Genomic DNA, 25,784 nt, shown 5'->3' with positions numbered 1-25,784 from the left:
AGTTAGCCATTTAGGTATTAATTCGGCGTGGTTAAGGTAAGGGTTCATGTTTGGGGTAGGGATAAAACAGTTTAATAACAATTTAATCCACGATCCTCTGAGCCGTAGCTTGCGGTGTAAGCCCATCCTCAACCCCATTTCCAGCGCCCACACTCGTCGCAAGCCTACTAGATGTTAATAGGCGCTCACGTGGACGGTAGGAAATTGCTATGTGTCACGTTCTGACCTTAGTTCTTTTGTTATGTCTTTGTTTTAACATGGTCAGGGCGTGAGTTGGGTGGGTTGTCTATGTTCCTTTTTCTATGTTGTGTTTTGCATTTGGCCTGGTATGGTTCTCAATCAGAGGCAGGTGTCGTTCGTTGTCTCTGATTGAGAATCATACTTAGGTAGCCTTTTCCCACTTGTGTTTTGTGGGTGATTATTTTTTGTTATGTGTATGTCACCTTTCAGAACTGTTTCGTTTAGTTTCTCCTTTGTTATTTTGTTTAGTGTTCTCTGTTTAATAAATATATGATGAACACTCACCACGCTGCGCTTTGGTCCTCACCTCATTCCAACGACGATCGTGACACTATGGAAATAAAATGACCCCCGAAGCAATCATTTCCCCATTTCAAATAATTAGGTCGTAATACACTACAGTTTGGCCATGTTATTTAGAAACTTTATTCTGTGACAGTTAACTCCATAATAATTGAGATCTGAGCTAACTATGTGGTTAAACAGTGTTCAAGGGGAAAACTGTGGATTATCAGTTAGTGTCACGACTTCCGCCCAAGTCGGCTCCTCTCCTTGTTCGGGCGGCGTTCGGCGGTCGACGTCACCGGCCTTCTAGCCATCGCCGCTCCATTTTTCATGTATCCATTTATTTTGTCTTGTTCCCTGCACACCTGGTTTTCATTCCCCAATCAATCTACATGTATTTATTCCTCTGTTCCCCATCATGTCTTTGTGTAAGATTGTTTGTGTTACGTGTGTATTGTTGACGCGACAGACTGGCTTGTTTTTTCCGTGTTCTTTTTTCGCGAAGATGTTTATTGTTAAACATAATTCTTGTGACTGTTTTGCTCGTTTTGCACTTTTGCCAAAATAAAGTGTGCGCCTGGTTCACAAATCTCTGCTCTCCTGCACCTGACTTCGCTACCAGTACACACACATCTGACAGCTAGCTCCCACACACACACCATAGTACAGCAATAGCTCAGGATCCCCCTGCCTCCACAAACACCATCACCTAGTTCCTGCTCCCATTCCTCTGTCCCTCCTGGGTCTCCTCTTAATATTTCTGGGTCACACCGCAAAACATGGAGTCATTCTTTCCCCTTAACCTTGCTACAACCCATTTCTCCCCATCATTCATAGATTCATTCTAGGATTTTACAATCCTCTGTGAGTGGAGACAGCAGACATTCGGGAGACTTTCTCCTTTGTCATATTTTTTATTTGGTCATGCACCAGAGGTCTTAATGACGGGGGAAAGGAAATAGCATGGTTAGTCATGTGAAATAATGCCCTGGGAGAAATAGGTTGTTCAGGGGAACTGCAAATATATTTTCCCTGCATGTGGGCTGTGTTCAACACACCTGTGGTTGCATGACAGTATTGTTCTAATGTTAAAGGGAGACATATTGTCTTACACATTATTTCTAGGTCCTTTTAATCCCCTTGGCAACTAGAATGATCCCTGAATGTGCCAACTAAGAGATTCTGTGCTGTGGTATCATCATAAATTGCAAGCAGATATTTTTAGAAGATGTTTCTGACAGCCTGATGCTTTTACAACAGAAAAACATTTACAGCATAATAAAACCTTAGTTGAATTCTATAAGCTGCGCTATTACTGTATATACAAACTATGTGGACACCCCTTCAAATTAGTGGATCCGGCTATTTCAGCCACATGTGTTGCTGACAGGTGTTTAAAATCGAGCTCTCAGCCATGCAATCTCCATAGACAAACATTGACAGTAGAATGGCCTTACTGAAGAGCTCAGTGACTTTCAATGTGGCACCGTCATAGGATACCACCTTTCCAACAAGTCAGTTAATCAAATGTCCGCCCTGCTAGAACTGCCCCGGACAAATGTAAATGCTGTTATTCTGAAGTGGAAACTTCTAGGAGCAACAACGGTTTAGCCGCGAAGTGGCCACACAAGCTCACAGATTGGGACCGGCAAGTGCATAGGCTGGCCCATAGAATAGATTACCGTGTCTGTGTCTGTGTCTGTGTCTTTTCATAGCATAGTCATGTTTCATACAAAACTCTATTTGCTCTCTTTTGGTTGCCTTGTTCACCGGCAATGTGATACAAATAAATCATTGATCACAAATGGCTAGCATTCTTTTCCATTGTTTTATGATACAAGGACAAATTCACAGGACCACGTTCCTTCTCGGATTCAAATAGTTTTCTTTTTAACCGAATTGCAGTAAACTGAAAACTTGGGGGAATTTGATAAACAACCCATTTCTTTCTGGAGTGTGAACAAAGCATGGGGGACTGCATGGCTAATGTTTATTAGAAGTGTAAGTAGAGTGTGTAATTGTTTCCTTTTTAGCTTTAGTGTCTCAAGGAGAAAGAGAGTGGTGCTGAGTCTAATGTCTCTCAATGGGCCCCATTGTTTCTCCCTGACAACTAATTAATACAGCAGAATATAATCTCCAGACAATATATTCCCCCTAGCGAGAGAGCCTTATTGTACAGAGAATGACATAGCCCATCTGCTCGTCACTGAGAGTTGCTCCCATGACTGTTGCAAAAACTATGTAGGTACATGGTTATTACATAATTGTGTAACTTTCGGTACCTATTCTTATTTACTATGATCCTTTTGCGCTTTGTACACACACTAGATTGACAAACTCAAATGAATTGTGCAACAATCTTTTGAAGGTATTGTTGCTTCACATAGCAAGCCTTCTATAGGGTCAATGTGGGTTGAGATGCTAATCTAGCTCCACGGTTGTGCTGTCTCATGGCTGATGGGACTTTTGTCTCTGTTATTCACGCGTCAGGAACGAACGTTGTGCTCTTGAAAGAGAGGAAGAGCTCAAATGAAACAGCTTGATGCTTGATTATTTAAGTGGTTGATATACAACCCTTTACTTTGTCTAGTCTATTTACGTTGTCTAGTTAGAGATGAGACGGAGCACCTCAATTAAAATGATTAGGCAATCAGAAATGGGATCAGTGCTCATGGGATTTGAAGCTCTTTTTAAAGCTGCTGATTGTACGAGCAAGTCTCAGGCACTCATAGAAATCTTGGATTAATATATCGTGCAGCAACTGCTGAGCTGCAGAAGCTCAGTCAAATTCAGGGTCCTAAGGAAAGGAACTTATGAAGCATGGCGCTTGCAACACCAGGGTTGTGGGTTCAATTCCCACAGGGGGCCAGTATAAAAAATGAATGTGCTCACTACTGTAAGTCGGTCTGTATACGAGTGTCTGCTAAAAAATATTTAAAAATAAATGAAAATATCAATTCAACAATTTCTGGGAATAGTGGCAAACCACAGCATAGCAATGAAAATAACATTAGAAGTAAAAAGCACATTGTTACCGAGGCTAGTTCGGTAGTTTACCATGCACATAGCTCACTTCAGACCCCCTACATTAAAGTAATTAATCTAGAATAGATGCACTCAGCCTCAGTTTTTTTTTTTTTACAAAAATAGTAAATATTTAAATAACTCATGAGTACAATTGTAAAACTTGGATGGGCCACAACCCATAGGTGGGGGAATAAAGGGTTGCTTTAGTGTCTGATCAGCTGTCTCACTCACTGCTAATGCGTGCCTCTGTTGAACAAATAAACATACTGTACTTCCGTGTCCCAATACTCTCAATCCACTTCCTTTTCTTGACAACTGCTGATATTTCAAAGGAATACATAGCTTTCTACCATATTGCTTTCAAGTTCTCTACAGATCAGTGGTCAGTCATGACAAAATAAATCAAGGAAAGGAATTTATATGACTATAGAGACAGAGAACATGACCAAAATGAACTGGGTTTAAGGGAAGCGAGTAAACTTGAGGGAGAGTTCAGGAGATTAAGGCCATGGGCCTTCACTGGCAAAGAAAGCAGTTTATTCACATTGCAGGTGCACTGAGAATAAAATACGGTGGATTAAATTAGGTCTGTGCCAGGTCAGCTCCAACATTGCAGTGGAACATTAATTAGCATCCCTGGATAGGTGTAAAATGTTAATGGTTTGTCTGGTCACATCTTCACGGAGCACAAGAGGCGATGCGCGCGATCAGCGGTAGGCTCATTCAACCTGTACGAACCACTTGGAAAGCACAAACTCAAAAGCAAGCTGCATGAAGCATATAGGCGAGGTAGATGCTGGCAGTTTCAAACTCGAAAACAAACTGAATATAGCTAGCAACAACCAATCCTTGTAGTATCAAATAATCCTACAATACATACAAAATGACAAAACTGCTGAAAATGAATGTAGCAATCTTACATCTATAAATCAAATCAAATGTTATTTGTCACATACACATACATGGTTAGCAGATGTTGATGCGAGTGTAGCAAAATGCTTGTATTTCTAGTTCCGACAATGCAGTAATAACCAACGAGTAATCTAACCTAACAATTCCACAACAACTACCTTATACACACAAATGTAAAGGGATTAAGAATATGTACATAAAAATATATGAATGAGTGATGGTACAGAACAGCATAGGCAAGATGCAGTAGATGGTATAGAGTACAGTATATACATATGTGATGAGTAATGTAGGGTATGTAAACATTATATTAAGTGGCATTGTTTCAAGTGGCTAGTGATACATGTATTACATAAAGATGGCAAGATAAAGTAGATGGTATAGGGTACAGTATATACATATGAGATGAGTAATGTAGGGTAAGTAAACATTATATTAAGTGGCATTGTTTCAAGTGGCTAGTGATACATGTATTACATAAAGATGGCAAGATAAAGTAGATGGTATAGGGTACAGTATATACATATGAGATGAGTAATGTAGGGTATGTAAACATTATATTAAGTGGTATTGTTTAAAGTGGCTAGTGATACATTTCTACATACATTTTTCCATTATTAAAGTGGCTGGAGTTGAGTCAGTATGTTGGCAGCAGCCACTCAATGTTAGTGGTGGCTGTTTAACAGTCTGATGGCCTTGACATAGAAGCTGTTTTTCAGTCTCTCGGTTCCTGCTTTGATGCACCTGTACTGACCTCGCCTTCTGGATGATAGCGGGGTGAACAGGCAGTGGCTCGGGTGGTTGTTGTCCTTGATGATCTTTAGTTATATACACAGTGACATGTACAAAATGTACAAAATGTACAAAATGTAATATGACAAAATGGAACAGACAAAATGTAGTAATAAAATAGCAATCTGTCTCATGGCACCACAAAGGCATTGGAGAGCAGAAAAACAGCAAGAACCAGACAAATATCGTGAGAGAAAGAAAGAATAGTGTCCTTTGAAACTCATTAAGGGCCCTCAGGTCGCAGAGGCCATCATCAAATACTCCATATTTGATTTGGGAAGAAGGGCGAGATCGTGCTATGTTCTCTAATGAGAGGAGAAGGGGCATGGAGCCCCGGAGAGATGGTCCCCGTCTGCCACTTCGTCTTGGTAACATTTTGTATCCTCTCACGGTCAAGCTCCAGAGAAAGGCAGGACAAGGTTAAGGACATGCACTGTGCAGAGAATCTGGCAGGGCTACAGTGTGGACCAGAGTGACTGGACTAATGAGAGAGAATAATTTCACAAAAACCCTAATTTACAACTCAGTTCAGTGTCATCACTGTGCATGCACTATGGAGGACATAGCAGGGAATATTCTGAATGTGTTGAATATTGAATATTGAATGAATATTCTGAGTGTTTCAGTCTATGGACAGATTATTTGTTTAGTATTACTTAAATTAAATTATTTAAAGTCTGTCAGCAGGTAATCAGTTACCTATTTTCTAAACGCTCAGGTAAGTATGCAAGGTAATTTCCTGTCTTGGCAGTAAAGTTATACAAAAATAAAGACTAAATAAGGAACTAGCATTAGGTTTCGTTCATGAGTAGCCTATATATACCTATAAATGTCTTACATGCTGTAGATTACGACACATTCATTTGCTGGTATTCATGAGCTTGTAATAATAATCCAAAAAAAGACCATAGAAATAGCTCCAAGCACTCATGGATATTACAATATTTACATTGAATAAATTTTTGCATGAAAAAAGAAAACAGAGATCAGCTTTTTCCCAAGCATGTATCCAATGACCCATCCATCTTATGAGGCATGGCCTTTGTTTGGTGCCATTGCTCTCCTTGCAGACGCCCTTTAGGTCAGGTCCTGTGGTGATTCTCTCTTCTGGACAGTCTCATACAAGTGCAAATGCCCTCTCTCCGAAGAGCTGTGTACGTGTCATCATACTCATCTGGGTCCACATAGATGTGTTCTACGTTTTCATAGTCGGAGCTGTAACCCTCCTACATGTATATGAGCGTCATCAGTATTAACAGTTTCGGCTTTTGTTCTAATATTATATCCTCCTTTGGTTCTCCTTTGCAGGGTGTTGTAAATGAATACCAGTAGAGTAAAAAAAAAAACTATGTCACGCCCTGATCTGTTTCACCTGTTCTTGTAATTGTCTCCACCTCCTCCAGGTGTGGCTTATAAAACAGGAAGCTCCCGCTCTCAGGTCTGTTCAACACTGGTCCGACCAATCTGATTCCACGCTCCAAGATTGCTTTAATCACGTGGATTGATTAGCAAGTCCATTGGCGATGTCGTACCCACAGCAACTATTAAAACATTCCCCAACCAGAAACCGTGGATTGAGTACAAACAGTGTAGTTATTCCCTCCGCAAGGCAATCAAACAAGCTAAGAGTCAGTATAGAGACAAAGTAGAGTCGCAATTGAACGGCTCAGACACAAGAGGTATGTGGCAGGGTCTACAGTCAATCACGGATTACAAAAAGAAAACCAGCCCCGTCGTGGACCAGGATGTTTTGCTCCGAGACAGACTAAACAACTTCTTTGCTCGCTTTGAGGACAATACAGTGCCACTGACACGGCCCGCTACCAAAACCTGCGGACTCTCCTTCACTGCAGCGACGTGAGTAAAACATTAACCGTGTTAACCCACGCAAGGCTGCAGGCCCAGACGGCCGCCATTGTTCCTGTTCACAAGAAAGCTAAGGTAACCGAGCTAAATGACTACCACCCCGTAGCACTCACTTCTGTCATCATGAAGTGCTTTGAGAGACTAGTCAAGGACCATATCACCTCCACCCTACCTGACACCCTAGACCCACTCCAATTTGCTTACCGCCCTAATAGGTCCACAGGCAACGCAATCTCAATCACACTGCACACTGCCCTAACCCATCTGGACAAGAGGAATACCTATGTGAGAATGCTGTTCATCGACTACAGCTCAGCATTTAACACCTAGTACCCTCCAAACTCGTCATCAAGCTGGAGACCCTGGGTTTCGACCCCTACCTGTGCAACACGGTACTGGACTTCCTGATGGGCCGCCCCCAGGTGGTGAGGGTAGGTAAAAACATCTCCATCCCGCTGATCCTCAACACTGGGGCCCCACAAGGGTGCATTCTGAGCCCTCTCCTGTACTCCCTGTTCACACACGACTGTGTGGCCAATGCACGCATCCAACTCAATCATCAAGTTTGCAGACGACACTACAGTGGTAGGCTTGATTACCAACAACGACGAGACGGCCTACAAGGAGGAGGTGAGGGCCCTCGGAGTGTGGTGTCAGGAAAATAACCTCACACTCAACGGCAACAAAACAAAGGAGCTTATCGTGGACTTCAGGAAACAGCCGAGGGAGCACCCCCCTATCCACATCGACGGGAGAGTAGTGGAGAGGGTAGAAAGTTTTAAGTTCCTCTGTGTACACATCACGGACAAAATGAATTGGTCTACCCACACAGACAGCGTGGTGAAGAAGGCGCAGCAGTGTCTCTTCAACCTCAGGAGGCTGAAGAAATTTGGCTTGTCATCAAAAGCACTTTTACAGATGCACAATCGAGAGCATCCTGTTGGGCTGTATCACCGCCTGGTACGGCAACTGCTCCGCTGGGCCAAATGGACAATGACCCCAAGCATACTTCCAAAGTTGTGGCAAAATAGCTTAAGGACAACAAAGTCAAGGTATTGGAGTGGCCATCACAAAGCCCTGACCTCAATCCCATAGAACATTTGTGGGCAGAACTGAAAATGTGTGTGCGAGCAAGGAGCCCTACAAACCTGACTCAGTTACACCAGCTGTGTCAGGAGGAATGGGCCAAAATTCACCCAATTTATTGTGGGAAGCATGTGCAAGGCTACCCAAAACATTTGACCCAAGTTAAACATTTTAAAGACAATGCTACCAAATACTAATTGAGTGTATTTAAACTTCTGACCCACTGGGAATGTGATGAAAGAAATAAAAGCGGAAATAAATCACTCTACTATACTCTGACATTAATAAAGTGGTGATCCTAACTGACCTAAGACAGGGAATTGTTACTAGGATTAAATGTCAGGAATTGTGAAACTGAATTTAAATGTATTTGGCTAAGGTGTATGTAAACTTCCGATCTCAACTGTGTATATACAGTCGTGGCCAAAAGTTTGAGAATGACACAAATATTAATTTTCACAAAGTTTGTTGTTTCAGTGTCTTTAGATATTTTTGTCAGATGTTACTATGGAATACTGAAGTATAATTACAAGCATTTCATGAGTGTCAAAGGCTTTTATTGACAATTACACTAAGTTGATGCAAAGAGTCAATATTTGCAGTGTTGACCCTTCTTTTTCAAGACCTCTGCAATCCACCATGGCATGCTGTCAATTAACTTCTGCGCCACATCCTGACTGATGGCAGCCCATTCTTGCATAATCAATGCTTGGAGTTTGTCAGAATTTGTGGGTTTTTGTTTGTCCACCTGCCTCTTGAGGATTGACCACAAGTTCTCAATGGGATTAAGGTCTGGGGAGTTTCCTGGCCATAGACCCAAAATATCAATGTTTATTTCCCTGAGCCACTTTTGCCTTATGGCAAGGCACTCCATCATGTTGGAAAAGGCATTGTTCGTCACCAAACTGTTCCTGGATGGTTGGGAGAAGTTGCTCTCGGAGGATGTGTTGGTACCATTCTTTATTCATGGCTGTGTTCTTAGGCAAAATTGTAAGTGAGCCCACTCCCTTGGCTGAGAAGCAACCCCACACATGAATGGTCTCAGGATGCTTTACTGTTGGCATGATACAGGACTGATGGTAGCACTCACCTTCTCTTCTCTGGACAAGCTTTTGTCCGGATGCCCCAAACAATCGGAAAGGGGATTCATCAGATAAAATGACTTTACCCCAGTCCTCAGCAGTCCAATCCCTGTGCCTTTTGCAGAATATCAGTCTGTCCCTGATGGTTTCCCTGGAGAGATGTGGCTTCTTTGCTGCCCTTCTTGACACCAGGTCATCCTCCAAAAGTCTTCACCTCACTGTGCGTGCAGATGCACTCACACCTGCCTGCTGCCATTCCTGAGCAAGCTCTGTACTGGTGGTGCCCCAATCCCGCAGCTGAAACAACTTTAGGAGACGGTCCTGGCGCTTGCTGGACTTTCTTGGGCACCCTGAAGCCTTCTTCACAACAATTGAACCGTTCTCCTTGAAATTCTTGATGATCAGATAAATGGTTGATTTAGGTGCAATCTTACTGGCAGCAATATCCTTGCCTGTGAAGCCCTTTCTGTGCAAAGCAATGATGACGGCATGTGTTTCCTTGCAGGTAACCATGATTGACAGAGGAAGAACAATGATTCCAAGCACCACCCTCCTTCCAGTCTGTTATTCGAACTCAATCAGCATGACAGAGTGATCTCCAGCCTTGTCCTCGTCAACACTCACACCTGTGTTAACGAGAGAATCACTGACATGATGTCAGCTGGTCCTTTTGTGGCAGGGCTGAAATGCAGTGGAAATGTTTTTGGGGGATTCAGTTCATTTGCATGGCAAAGAGGGACTTTGCAATTAATTGCAATTCATCTGATCACTCTTCATACCATTCTGGAGTATATGCAAATTGCCATCATACAAACTGTCAGCAGACTTAGTGAAAATTAATATTTGTGACGTTTTCTGTAAGTCTTCACAAGGTTTTCACACACTGTTGCTGGTATTTTGGCCCATTCCTCCATGCAGATCTCCTCTAGAGCAGTGATGTTTTGGGGCTGTTGCTGGGCAACACCGACTTTCAACTCCCTCCAAAGATTTTCTATGGGTTTGAGATCTGGAGACTGGCTAGGCCACTCCAGGACCTTGAAATGCTTCTTAGCAAGCCACTCCTTCGTTGCCTGGGCGGTGTGTTTTGGATCATTGTCATGCTGAAAGACCCAGCCACGTTTCATCTTCAATGCCCTTGAGGTTTTCACTCAAAATCTCACGATACATGGCCCCATTCATTCTTTCCTTTACACGGATCAGTCGTCCTGGTCCCTTTGCAGAAAAACAGCCCCAAAGCATGATGTTTCCACCCCCATGCTTCACAGTAGGTATGGTGTTCTTTGGATGCAACTCAGCATTCTTTGTCCTCCAAACACGACGAGTTGAGTTTTTACCAAAAAGTTATATTTTGGTTTCATCTGACCATATGACATTCTCCCAATCTTCTTCTGGATCATCCAAATGCTCTCTAGCAAACTTCAGACGGGCCTGGACATGTACTGGCTTAAGCAGGGGGACACGTCTGGCACTGCAGGATTTGAGTCCCTGGCGGCGTAGTGTGTTACTGATGGTAGGCTTTGTTACTTTGGTCCCAGCTCTCTGCAGGTCATTCACTAGGTCCCCCTGTGTGGTTCTGGGATTTTTGCTCACCGTTCTTGTGATCATTTTGACCCCACGGGGTGAGATCTTGCGTGGAGCCCCAGATCGAAAGAGATGTCTTCCATTTCCTAATAATTGCTCCCACAGTTGATTTCTTCAAACCAAGCCGCTTACCTATTGCAGATTCAGTCTTCCCAGCCTGGTGCAGGTCTACAATTTTGTTTCTGGTGTCCTTTGACAGCTCTTTGGTCTTGGCCATAGTGGAGTTTGGAGTGTGACTGTTTGAGGTTGTGGACAGGTGTCTTTTATTCTGATAACAAGTTCAAACAGGTGTCATTAATACAGGTAACGAGTGGAGGACAGAGGAGCCTCTTAAAGAAGAAGTTACAGGTCTGTGAGAGCCAGAAATCTTGCTTGTTTGTAGGTGACCAAATACTTATTTTCCACTATAATTTGCAAATAAATTCATTAAAAATCCTACAATGTGATTTTCTGGATTTTTTCCCCTCCTTTTGTCTGTCATAGTTGAAGTGTACATATGATGAAAATTACAGGCCTCTCTCATCTTTTTAAGTGGGAGAACATGCACAATTGGTGGCTGACTAAATACTTTTTTGCCCCACTGTATATACAGTGCCTTGCGAAAGTATTCGGCCCCCTTGACCTTTGCGACCTTTTGCCACATTTCAGGATACAAACATAAAGATATAAAACTGTATTTTTTTGTGAAGAATCAACAACAAGTGGGACACAATCATGAAGTGTGTTACGATCAACTAGGAGTGGTGGTGGGTGGAATCAGGCTCAGAGAGCAGGGTTCAGTCTTTCCTTCAAATGTATTCCCCAGTGCAACAAAACAGTCACGCCAACACACTCTAATAGGTTGCCGGTCCAAACAACAGGACAAAATAGTCCGGAGAATAAATGTACGAATAACTCACACCATCAAACACAGAGTAACACAAACAAGCCCACACAAATACCCAGTGGGCCTAGTGCCCTTAAATACCATACAAACCAACCCTAATACAAAACAGGTGTACCCAATTACCCAATAACCAAAAACAAACGGAAAGGAAATCGATGGCAGCTAATAGGCCGGCGACGACGACCGCCAAGCACTGCCCGAACAGGAAGAGGCACCGTCTTCGGCAAGGTTCGTGACAGTACCCCCCCCCCCCCCTGACGCGCGGCTCCCGCAGCGCGCCGACCCCGGCCACGAGGACGACCCGGAGGACGAGGCGCAGGGCGATCCGGGTGGAGGCGATGGAAATCCCTCAAGAGGGAAGGATCTAAAATGTCCCTCCCCGGTACCCAGCACCTCTCCTCCGGACCGTACCCCTCCCAGTCCACGAGGTACTGCAGGCCCCTCACCCGGCGTCTCGAGTCCAGAATAGCTCGTACTGTGTACGCCGGGGACCCCTCGATGTCCAGAGGGGGTGGAGGGACCTCCGGTACCTCACTGTCTTGTAGGGGACCAGCTACCACCGGCCTGAGGAGAGACACATGAAACGAGGGGTTAATACGATAATAAGAGGGAAGTTGCAATCTATAACACACCTCGTTTATCCTCCTCAGGACTTTAAATGGCCCCACACACTGCGGCCCCAGCTTCCGGCAGGGCAGGCGGAGGGGCAGGTTTCGGGTCGAGAGCCAGACCCTGTCCCCTGGTGCGAACACCGGGGCCTCGCTGCGGTGGTGGTCAGCGTCTCTCTTTTGCCGTTCACTGGCCTGCCTGAGAGAATCCTGAACTGCCCGCCAGGTCTCTCTAGAGCGCTGTACCCACTCCTCCACCGCAGGAGCCTCGGTCTGACTCTGATGCCACGGAGCCAGGACCGGCTGGTAGCCCAGTACGCATTCGAATGGCGACATATTCGTGGACGAATGCCGAAGAGAGTTCTGGGCCAACTCTGCCCACGGGACGTACCTCGCCCATTCTCCTGGCCGGTCCTGGCAATACGACCTCAGAAACCTGCCCACTTCCTGGTTTACTCTCTCCACCTGCCCATTACTTTCGGGGTGATAACCAGAGGTAAGGCTGACCGAGATCCCCAGACGCTCCATAAACGCCTTCCAAACCCGAGACGTGAACTGTGGACCCCGATCGGAGACGATATCCTCTGGAACCCCATAGTGCCGGAAGACGTGGGTAAATAGAGCCTCTGCAGTCTGTAGGGCCGTAGGGAGACCAGGCAATGGGAGGAGACGGCAGGACTTAGAGAACCGATCCACAACGACCAGAACGGTAGTGTTCCCCTGAGATGGGGGAAGATCAGTAAGGAAATCTACCGAGAGATGGGACCATGGCCGTTGTGGAACCGGGAGGGGCTGTAACTTCCCTCGAGGAAGGTGCCTAGGAGCCTTACTCTGGGCGCATACCGAACAGGAAGAGACATAGAGCCTCACATCCCTAGCTAAGGTGGGCCACCAGTATTTCCCCCTAAGACCCCGCACTGTCCTATCAATCCCCGGATGACCCGCAGACAGTAGTGTGTGGGCCCACCGAATCAACTTATCACGGACACCAAGCGGTACGTAACTTCTACCAGTCGGACACTGTGTAGGCGCAGGTTCAACCCTCAACGCTCGCTCGATGTCCGCGTCCACCTCCCATACCACTGGGGCCACCAGCCGAGAGGCTGGAAGGATGGGAGTGGGTTCGATGGCCCGGTCCTCGGTGTCATAGACACGGGACAGCGCGTCGGCCTTAGTGTTGAGGGAACCTGGTCTGTAAGAGATCGTAAATCTAAAACGTGTAAAGAACATGGCCCACCTAGCCTGACGCGGATTCAGTCTCCTCGCTGCTCGAATATACTCCAGATTACGGTGGTCAGTCCAGATGAGAAAAGGGTGTTTAGCCCCCTCTAGCCAGTGTCTCCACACCTTCAGGGCTTTTACCATAGCTAGTAACTCCCGGTCCCCCACATCATAGTTCCGCTCCGCCGGACCCAGCTTCTTAGAAAAGAAAGCGCAGGGACGGAGCTTCGGTGGCGTACCCGAGCGCTGAGACAGCACGGCTCCAACCCCAGCCTCGGACGCATCCACCTCCACTATGAATGCTAACGAAGGGTCCGGATGCGCCAACACGGGAGCCCCAGTGAACAGTGCCTTCAACTGGTTGAAGGCTCCATCAGCCTCTGCTGACCACTGCAGACGCACCGGCCCCCCCTTCAGCAGTGAGGTAATGGGCGCCGCTACTTGGCCAAAACCCCGGATAAACCTCCGGTAGTAATTGGCAAACCCTAAAAATCGCTGCACCTCCTTTACCGTGGTCGGAGTCGGCCAATTACGCACGGCGTTAACGCGGTCACACTCCATCATCATCCCCGAGCTGGAAATGCGATAACCCAGGAAGGAAACGTCTGGTTTGGAGAACACACATTTCTCAGCCTTGACGTATAGGTCATGCTCCAGCAGTCGCCCAAGAACCCTGCGCACCAGGGAAACATGCGCGGCGCATGTGGCAGAATAAATCAAGATGTCATCAATATACACTACCACACCCTGCCCGTGCAAGTCCCTGAGAATCTCATCTACAAAGGATTGGAAGACGGCTGGAGCATTCATCAACCCATACGGCATGACGAGGTACTCATAGTGGCCTGATGTGGTACTAAACGCTGTTTTCCACTCGTCTCCTCCCCGAATACGCACCAGATTATACGCGCTCCTGAGGTCCAGTTTTGTGAAGAAACGCGCTCCGTGGAATGATTCCACCGCCGTAGCGATGAGAGGTAGCGGATAACTAAAACCCACTGTGATCGAATTGAGACCTCGATAATCAATGCACGGATGCAGACCTCCCTCCTTTTTCCTCACAAAAAAGAAACTTGAGGAGACGGGTGACATGGAGGGCCGAATGTACCCCTGTCTCAGAGCTTCCGTGACATATGTTTCCATAGCCACCGTCTCCTCCTGTGACAGCGGGTACACATGACTCCGGGGAAGTGCAGCGTTCTCCTGGAGGTTTATCACGCAATCCCACCGTCGATGAGGTGGTAATTTGGTCGCCCTCTTCTTACTAAAAGCGATAGCCAAATCGGCATATTCTGGGGGAATGCGCACGGTGGAAAACTGGTCTGGACTCTCCACCGTCGTGGCACCGATGGAAACTCCTATACACCTCTCTGAACACTCGTCTGACCACCCCTTAAGAGCCCCCTGTTTCCAGGAAATAAGGGGATTGTGAATAGCCAGCCAGGGAACCCCCAACACCACCGGAAACCCAGGTGAATCAATAAGGTAGAAACTGATCCTCTCCCTATGATTCCCCTGCGTTACCATGTCCAGCGGAATCGTGGCCTCCCTGACCAACCCTGACCCTAACGGTCGGCTATCTAAGGAGTGCACGGGGACAGGTGGGTCTATCTGTACTAACGGAATACCCAATTTACGGGCGAGTCCACGATCCATAAAACTCCCAGCTGCGCCTGAATCGACCAGCGCCTTATGCTGAAGAGAGGGGGAAAACGCAGGAAAAAAAATTAACAAAAACATGTGACCAACAGGGAGCTCTGGGTGAGTTTGGTGCTTACTCACCTGGGGTGGCCGAGGAGTGTTCCGCCGACCCTCTCGACTCCCAGAGGGACTCCTCCAACACCGGTCCGAAGTGTGTCCTCTCCGTCCACAATAGGAGCAGGAGGAGCCCCCTCTGATCCCCCTAGATGCAGCTCCTCCCAACTCCATCGGAGTGGGAGTGGGAGAGCTGGAAGGTGGAATTAACAGGACCCCTTCTGAACGCCCGCGGGCAGCTAGCAGGTTGTCCAATCGAATAGACATGTCTATTAGTTCATCCAGGGAGAGAGTTGTGTCCCTGCAAGCTAGCTCCCGGCGGACGTCCTCCCGGAGACTACACCGGTAATGGTCCATCAGGGCCCTGTCATTCCACCCAGCACCAGCAGCTAGGGTCCTAAACTCCAACGCGAAGTCCTGTGCGCTCCTCGTCTCCTGTCTGAGGTGGAACAGTCGCTCACCCGCCGCTTTACCCTCTGGTGGATGATCGAACACAGCTCGGAAACGGCGGGTGAACTCCAGGTAGTTGTCCCGAGCCGAGTCTGGACTGTTCCAGACCGCGTTAGCCCAGTCCAGGGCCCTGCCCGTTAAACAGGAGACGAGGAGGCTCACACTCTCCTCACCCGAGGGAGCCGGACGCACGGTAGCCAGGTAGAGCTCTAGCTGGAGCAAAAATCCCTGGCACCCAGCCGCCGCTCCATCGTACTCCCTCGGGGGGGAGAGACGCAGTGCGCCGGACCCAGAGGATGACGTAGGTGGAGTAGGTGATGTTGGCAGTGGGGGAGCTGGGGTAGACGTCGGTAGGCCACTCCTCTCCCATCGTTCCATCCTCTCCATCATCTGGTCCATCGCGGTACCAATCCGATGGAGGACCGCTGTGTGGTGGTGAACGCGCTCCTCCATAGTGGGGAGAGGGGTGGTCGCTGCTCCTGCTGATTCCATTTCAGTGGTGCGGGCTTCTGTTACGATCAACTAGGAGTGGTGGTGGGTGGAATCAGGCGCAGAGAGCAGGGTTCAGTCTTTCCTTCAAATTTATTCCCCAGTGCAACAAAACAGTCACGCCAACACACAGGGCGTATAATAGGTTGCCGGTCCAAACAACAGGACAAAATAGTCCGGAGAATAAATGTACGAATAACTCACACCATCAAACACAGAGTAACACAAACAAGCCCGCACAAATACCCAGCGGGCCTAGTGCCCTTAAATACCATACAAACCAACCCTAATACAAAACAGGTGTACCCAATTACCCAATAACCAAAAACAAACGGAAAGGAAATCGATGGCAGCTAATAGGCCGGCGACGACGACCGCCGAGCACCGCCCGAACAGGAAGAGGCACCGTCTTCGGCAAGGTTCGTGACAAAGTGGAACGACATTTATTGGATATTTCAAACTTTTTTAACAAATCAAAAACTTTAAATTTGGGCGTGCAAAATTATTCAGCCCCTTTACTTTCAGTGCAGCAAACTCTCTCCAGAAGTTCAGTGAGGATCTCTGAATGATCCAATGTTGACCTAAATGAATAATGATGATAAATACAATCCACCTGTGTGTAATCAAGTCTCCGTATAAATGCACCTGCACTGTGATAGTCTCAGAGGTCCGTTAAAAGCGCAGAGAGCATCATGAAGAACAAGGAACACACCAGGCAGGTCCGAGATACTGTTGTGAAGAAGTTTAAAGCCGGATTTGGATACAAAAAGATTTCCCAAGCTTTAAACATCCCAAGGAGCACTGTGCAAGCGATAATATTGAAATGGAAGGAGTATCAGACCACTGCAAATCTACCAAGACCTGGCCGTCCCTCTAAACTTTCAGCTCATACAAGGAGAAGACTGATCAGAGATGCAGCCAAGAGGCCCATGATCACTCTGGATGAACTGCAGAGATCTACAGCTGACGTGGGAGACTCTGTCCATAGGACAACAATCAGTCGTATATTGCACAAATCTGGCCTTTATGGAAGAGTGGCAAGAAAAAAGCAATTTCTTAAAGATATCCATAAAAAGTGTCGTTTAAAGTTTGCCACAAGCCACCTGGGAGACACACCAAACATGTGGAAGAAGGTGCTCTGGTCAGATGAAACCAAAATTGAACTTTTTGGCAACAATGCAAAACGTTATGTTTGGCGTAAAAGCAACACAGCTCATCACCCTGAACAAACCATCCCCACTGTCAAACATGGTGGTGGCAGCATCATGGTTTGGGCCTGCTTTTCTTCAGCAGGGACAGGGAAGATGGTTAAAATTGATGGGAAGATGGATGGAGCCAAATACAGGACCATTCTGGAAGAAAACCTGATGGAGTCTGCAAAAGACCTGAGACTAGGACGGAGATTTGTCCTCCAACAAGACAATGATCCAAAACATAAAGCAAAATCTACAATGGAATGGTTCAAAAATAAACATATCCAGGTGTTAGAATGGCCAAGTCAAAGTCCAGAACTGAATCCAATCGAGAATCTGTGGAAAGAACTGAAAACTGGTGTTCACAAATGCTCTCCATCCAACCTCACTGAGCTCGAGCTGTTTTGCAAGGAGGAATGGGAAAAAATGTCAGTCTCTCGATGTGCAAAACTGATAGAGACATACCCCAAGCGACTTACAGCTGTAATCGCAGCAAAAGGTGGCGCTACAAAGTATTAACTTAAGGGGGCTGAATAATTTTGCACGCCCAATTTTTCCGTTTTTGATTTGTTAAAAAGGTTTGAAATATCCAATAAATGTCGTTCCACTTCATGATTGTGTCCCACTTGTTGTTGATTCTTCACAAAAGAATACAGTTTTATATCTTTATGTTTGAAGCCTGAAATGTGGCAAAAGGTCGCAAAGTTCAAGGGGGCCGAATACTTTCGCAAGGCACTGTATATATATATGTACAAATGTACAAATATTTATATGTACAAAATATTAAGGACACCTTCCTAATATTGCCTCATTATTCGTTCAAACCCAAAGTGCTAGAGTATAGAGTATTTTCCTCTTCTTGAACTGCACTGTTGGTTGAGGGCTTGTAAGTAAGCATTTCACTGTAAAGTCTACACTTGTTGTATTCGGCGCAAGTGGCAAATAAAGTTTGATTTGATTATAGAGTCCAAAAACAATTTTGACATCCATGTCCAAATACTTCCCCAAAAGTAGTCATGCTGGCTTTTTGACACAATTTACACTGTGTACATTGTGTGAGCATGCATCTTCATTCTTGTGACACTTTAGATATTCTGGATTTCCCCTGACTGTCTATGTGATTAAAATGTGGGTCAAAAGAAAAGGGAAATAAAAGTATTATCTGAGTTTTTCGGGTGTTTGAGAAGGTTTGAATCCTAAGCAACCTGCATACACATTGTTTGAAGAAATAGACCAACATACAGTAGCTTCTGTAGTAGGTCAAATCTGTGTGCTGGAAAACCTTGGTAGAGCATGGATGAAGTATGCATTGTGGTGCTCATGTGAATTCCCTTTTTCAACATCAGAACAATTCTTATTTCACACTTAAACCGTAGTTCGTTTTTAATATGAACGGGAACTACATGATGTATTATACATTAATATTCCACAAATGTCAAGATCATTTTTTTTTTGGACCACTGACAAGGCCAGTATAGCTCCTGATGCCTTATGTGGAATATTGCATGGGCAGTTGTCTTGGGATCACTTTCATGTGATCTTTTCCCAAAGAAAACAGTGAATTTGGAGCGTAACAAACTAAATGATACGCCTTGTTATGGTAAGGACCTTTTGGGTAGTAGTAGCTTCAAGCCATTTATTCTCAGTGTTGCAGATGATGAACGGAATGCGATGAATCTTTCTTTGCCCAATCATTCCTAATGTGCACATATGGTTTTGTAGATGGATTATAATAGGTTGTGGGAACAAAATGTGAATCCTTGTGTGCATGACAATAGAGAAATGTGCAGAACGCCTTCTTGTAGCTAAATTATACTTCTAAATTGTGTGTGTGATTTGTGAAACAGATGGGACACTTACGCATTGGAATTTGCATAACTAATTCCCTCTCAGAACCTCTGGCACAAACACATGTCAGGAAAGCAGAGTCAAACATGCAGAAGATAAGTCTAGCACACAGAATATGATATAGTAGCTTTCAAGGTTTGTTCGTTGCAATATTTCTGGATTTTCATGTACATTGAGTATACAAAACATTAAGAACACCTGCTCTTTCCATGACATAGACTGACCAGGTGAATCCAGGTTAAAGATATGATCCCTTATTAATGTACCTTGTTAAATCCATTTCAAATTGGTGTAGATGAAAGGGAGGAGACAGGTTAAAGAAGGATATTTAAGCCTTGAGACAATTGAGACATGGATTGTGTGTGCCATTCAGAGGGTGAATTCAGAAGACAAATGTAATTGCATTTGAATGGGGTATGGTAGTACAGTAGGTGTCAGGCGCATCGGTTTGTGTCAAGAACTGCAACACTACTGGGTTTTTCACACTCAATATTTTCCTGTGTGTATCAAGTATGGTCCACCACCCAAAGGACATCCAGCCAACTTGAGGGAGGTGGAGGGGGGGTGCAACTCAATATTAGGAAGATGTTTGGTGTACTTGGTGTATATATATTTTTTTAATTTAAGGAATGTCTGGCACACAAGCCCAGACAAAGCTCCTCTGATAGCCAGGTGTAGCAGTGGTAAGGATTCACTACATGGTGCTGAAAAGAAAGCTCTGCAGTTGGGACAGCTTTATGTAGGCCCTGAAAGTTTGTGGGCACCGTTTGTCACCGTTATAGTGCAAACAATGTATTGTTTAGTGTTGTGTTGTGTAGTGGCTTTGCTGGCATGCATAAAAAACAAACAAACATTTTGCCCTTAGTTTGCCCCACCAATACTTACATGCTAAAATTGCCTCTGTAATACATTAATATAGCCTATGATTAATGTAGTCTATGATTAATGTAGCCTATTACTCATATATATGTAAAGCACAGGGTTTCATGGAAAGATCATAACCAAGGAAGGGGTGTTAGGCGAGGAGTGAAACAAGATGATATGAGCAATATAAATATTGATTTCATACTTTTACATTGTTTGGTTCTTAGTAAGTTCATTTCTCAAGTTCACTTTTTGGTTTCAAATGGCTTTGACAAAAAAATATGTGTTAATAGTTGTAATAAGAGTCAAGAGGACGCTTCAATAATCAATCTGCTATAAGAGCCAAATCATATGTGGCTCTATCCGTAGTGACAAAATCAAGCTGAAATGTTCCAGATTCCCCCCCCCCCCCCCGCTATTTCCCTAGCCATCCTGGACAACAACAGACCTTTTGCCCTGGCAGTGAATCTCTTTAATCTGAGTGCCTTTATTTGCCACTTCCCCTTGTTCCAAGTGTTGCCAGGTCCAAGTCGTCCAACTTGCCAATATTTTTCTCCTCTCCAGAGCCTTTGAAAACAACACAGAAATAATGGGAGTACAGTGAGATGTAACTGCGAAGCGAATACAAATGATCTTGTTTAGCCATGACCCCCCCACTTATTTCATCATTAGCCTTCCCGCTGGTTCCAGCCTCCAGACCCACAAAGGGGTCAATTATCTATTAGGGGCAGACTCCCCTTGGATATGATCTGGTAATTTAGGTGTATTTGTGATCAGGCAGGCTTAAGTGCTAATTACACTGAAAATGTAGCTTCCTCTGTTACTCACCAGTTCCTGTCTTCCAGTCAAGGCTGCAGTGCCTTGCAAAAGTATTCATTCCCCTTGGTGTTTTTCCTATTTCGTTGCATTTCATGTAATGGACACACAAAATAGTCCAAATTGGTGAAGTGAAATTTAAAAAATAACTTCTTTCAGAAAATTCAAAAAAATACAAAATGGAAAACCCCCTTTGTTATGAAACCCCTAAATAAGATCTGGTGCAACCAATTACCTTCAGAAGATTGCACACAGGTGGACTTTATTTAAGTGTCACATGATCTGTCACATGATCTCAGTACATGTTCGGTTCTGAAAGGCCCCAGTGTCTGCAACACCACAAAGCAAGGGGCACCACCAAGCAAGCGGCACCATGAAGACCAAGGACCTCTCCAAACAGGTCAGGGATAAAGTTGTGGAGAAGTACAGATCAGGGTTGGGTTCTAAAAAAAATATCTGAAACTTTGAACATCCCACAGAGCACCATTAAATCCATTATAAAAAAATGCAAAGAATATGGCACCACAACAAACCTGCCATGAGAGGGCCGCCCAGCAAAACTCACGGACCAGGCAAGGAGGGCATTAATCAGAGAGGCAGAGACCACTTTAATCAGAGACCACTTTAAGCCGTAAACTCCACAGAGATGGGCTTTACAGAAGAATGGCCAGAAAAGGGCATTGCTTAAAGTAAAAAATAAGCAAACACGTTTGGTGTTTGCCAAAAGGCATGTGGGAGACTCCCCAGACATGTGGAAGAAGGTACTCTGGTCAGATGAGACTGAAATTGAGATTTTTGGCCATCAAGGAAAACACCATGTCTGGCTCAAACCCAACACCTCTCATTACCCCAAGCATATCATCCCTACAGTGAAGCATAGTGGTGGCAGCATCATGCTGTGGGGATATTTTTCATTGGCAGGGACTGGGAAACTGGTCGGAATTGAAGGAATGATGGATGATGCAAAATACAGGGAAATTAACCTGTTTCAGTCTTCCAGAGATTTGAGACTTATTTGTTTCACAATAAAAAATATGTTGCATCTTGAAAGTGGTAGGCATGTTGTGTAAATCAAATGATACAACCCCCCCCCCCCCCCCCCCCACCAACAATCTGTAATATGTTTCCTGTTTCCTACTTTTCAGAGTTAGTATCAAGTGAACCTGAAATTACAGCCTGGCCTGTAAAATATACGAAATATACTTTACTTACTGTATTTCTGAGCACCTCCAAGACGGATGAAACCTACTAATGGTCTAGTTACATGAGACATGGACCAAAAGTAGAAAGGTTGATCAGGGAGGATGGGTGGAAGTAATCCACAACAGTGTCTAGAAAACCAAAGGTTGCATGTTTGAGTCGAGTCGGGGACAATTACTGCTTTTCATCGAACACTTCACCTAGCCCGTATTCTAAACCTAACCTGCTTGGTAAATTAACCTCACCTTTGTAATTTTAGTTCTCCTAACCTTTGCCATTAGTTACCATAACCACCAACATAAATTCTCTCCGTAATTCTCCTTTGTTACAGTGCAACAAGCAACCTGGTCTCAGGTAAAGACGTGCAACACTTTACGTCCCCCAAGATGTATGATAAATTACTTATTCCATTTCGTATGCTATTGTAAGACTGGGTAAGGCGTATGATACTATATGTCCTCTAATTCGTATGATATTGTACAACTGTTATAACGGAACATATCATACAAATGGAGTGTCACAGATTTACATACAGAATAATAAATTGCCCTGAGACCACGTTGGAAATTAAACTACATTCTTTCATATGTTCTCTACATTCTCCCGCTCAGAAATGGTGTGGCCAAAAAAGACAGATGTGGCAAAATGTGAAAGGTACAGTATATCAATTTCGCCCATGCATGAAGTCACCTGATGGTAGGTGAAATCAGGGCGTTGTTGTGAATGATTTATTATATTGTTCTTCACGATATCATAATTAATATTGTTTCAAGGGGAAAAAATATTTTCTTGTTTTGAGAAATCAATGAAGAGGCGAAGTATCCAAGATCATAGACACTGAAGCTGTGACACTAATATATAAACTTATTTTTAAAATGTATTGAGTAATTTACTTGATGAAGATTGCATAACCGTGCAAACTTGTTTAATTAACTAATGCACTGTTTGCTCTTGCGAGGATTGAAACATCAGTGGCTTGGAAAAGCCTAAATGTATTTCATTTTATCAGAGCAAACTGTTTTCCCTGCAGGCACCAAATGTTGCAATTTACATTCTAATTTGCTCTCTTACTATAAATACAATTGTCTTAACTCTTGATGGCAACATGGAATCCATTAAATGTTTTACTCTTAAACAATTTAATAATAATAATATTATTATTATTATATTTGTAATGCAGTGCATAAAATAAAAGTAGAACAAAAATAAATGTGTTAAATATATATACATACACAGTATATACAGTTGAAGTCGGAAGATTACATACACCTTAGCCAAATACATTTAAACTCAGTTTTTCACAATTCCTGACATATAATCCTAGTAAAAATTACATCTTTGGTCAGTTAGGATCATCACTTTATTTTAAGAATGTGAAATGTCAGAATAATAGTAGAGTGATTTATTTCAGCTTGTATTTATTTCATCACATTCCCAGTGGGTCAGAAGATTACATACACTCAATTAGTATTTGGTAGCATTGCCTTTAAATTGCTTATCTTGGGTCAAATGTCAAATGAGGTCTTGGCTGATTTCTTTAGATTTTGCCATGATGTCAAGCAAAGAGGCACTGAGTTTGAAGGTAGGCCTTGAAATACATCCACAGGTACACCTCCAATTGACTCAAATTATGTCAATTAGCCTATCAGAAGCTTCTAAAGCCATGACATCATTTTTTGGAATTTTCCAAGCTGTTTAAAGGCACAGTCAACTTAGTGCATGTCAACTTCTGACCCACTGAAATTGTGATACAGTGAATTATAAGTGAAATAGTCTGTCTGTAAAGGTACAGGTGAAGCTGGTTGAGAGAATGCCAAGAGTGTGCAAAGCTGTCATCAAGGCAAAGGGTGGCTACTTTGAATAATCCAAATTTTGAAAAAGCAGGAACCCGCACACTGCTCTTGATAGTATCGCTGGAGCTTGTTGGCATCTTGCGTAAATGAGAGGGTATTCACACAATGCATGGTAAGTGAGTTGATCTCTCGTAGTGGATCCATTGTCTGCTTGGTACGTCTTTCTTTTTTGTGTTTACTTACAAGATTCCAAATTTAAAATATATTTTGATTTGTTTAATACTTTTTTGTTATTACATGATCCCATATGTGTTATTTCATAGTTTGTCTTCACTGTTTTTCTACAATGTAGAAAATAGTAAAAATAAAGAAAACCCCTTGAAAGAGTAGGTGTGTCCGAACTTTTCATTGGTACTGTATATATACAGTGCCTTCGGAAAATATTCGGACCCCTTGACTTTTTCCACATTTTGTTACATTACAGCCTTATTCTGAAATTGATTAAATTATTATTATTTTTTGCTCATTTGTAAAAAATAAAAAAAAATGAAATATCACATTTACATAAGTAAACTTTGTTGAAGTACCCTTGGAAGCGATTACAGGCTTGAGTCTTCTTGGGTATGATGCTACAAGCTTGGCACACCTGTATTTGGGGAGTTTCTCCCATTCTTCTCTGCAAATCCTCTCAAGCTCTGTCAGGTTGGATGGGGAGTGTTGCTGCACAGGTATTTTCAGGTCTCTCCAGAGATGTTCGATCGGGGTTCAAGTCCGGGCTCTGGCTGGGTCACTCAAGGACATTCAGAGACTTGTCCTGAATCCACTCCTGCATTGTCTTGGCTGTGTGCTTAGGGTCGTTGTCCTGTTGGAAGGTGAACCTTCGCCCCAGTCCGAGGTCCTGAGCACTCTGGAGCAGGTTTTCAAGGATCTCTCTGTACTTTGCTCCGTTCATCTTTCCCTCGATCCTGACTTGTCTCCCTGCCGCTGAAAAACATCCCCACAGCACCACCATGCTTCACTGTTCTTGTTTTTTGTTTCTCAATGTCTGATTGTCTGAAGGTGCCTTTTGTTAACTTCAATCGGGCTGTCATGTGCCTTTTATTGTTGAGTGGATTCCGTCCAGCCACTCTACCATAAAGGCCTGAATGGTGGAGAGCTGCAGAGATGGTTTTCTTTCTGGAAGGTTCTCCCATCTGCACAAATGAACTCTAGAGCTCTGTCAGAATGACCATCGGGTTCTTGGTCACCTCCCTGACCGAGGCCCTTTTCCCCCGATTGCTCAGATTGGCCGGGTGGCCAGCTCTAGGAAGAGTCTTAGTGGTTCCAAACTTCTTCCATTTAATTATGATGGAGGGCACTTTTCTTGGGGACCTTCAATGCTGCATATATTTTTTGGTACCCTTCTCTAGATCTGTGCCTCAACACAATCCTGTCTCGGAGCGCTACAGACAATTCCTTTGACCACATGGCTTGGTTTTTGTTCAGACATGCACTGTCAACTGTGGAACATTATATAGACAGGTGTGTGCCTTTCCAATCATGTCCAATCAAATGAATTTATCATAACAGGACTGCAATCAAGTTGGAGAAACATCTCAAGGATGATCAATGGAAACAGGATGCACCTGAGCAAAATGTTGAGTCCCATAGCAAAAGGTCTGAATACTTATGTAAATAAGGTATTTTTATTTTTTATTTTCAATAAATTATCCCAAAATTCAAAAATCCTGTTTTCACTTTGTCATTATGAGGAATTGTGTATAGATTGCTGTAACGTAACAACATTTGGA

Source organism: Oncorhynchus kisutch, linkage group LG15 (assembly GCF_002021735.2).
Source record: "Oncorhynchus kisutch isolate 150728-3 linkage group LG15, Okis_V2, whole genome shotgun sequence".
Classification (NCBI taxonomy): domain Eukaryota; kingdom Metazoa; phylum Chordata; class Actinopteri; order Salmoniformes; family Salmonidae; genus Oncorhynchus; species Oncorhynchus kisutch.
Note: the sequence above shows the minus strand (reverse complement) of the source record.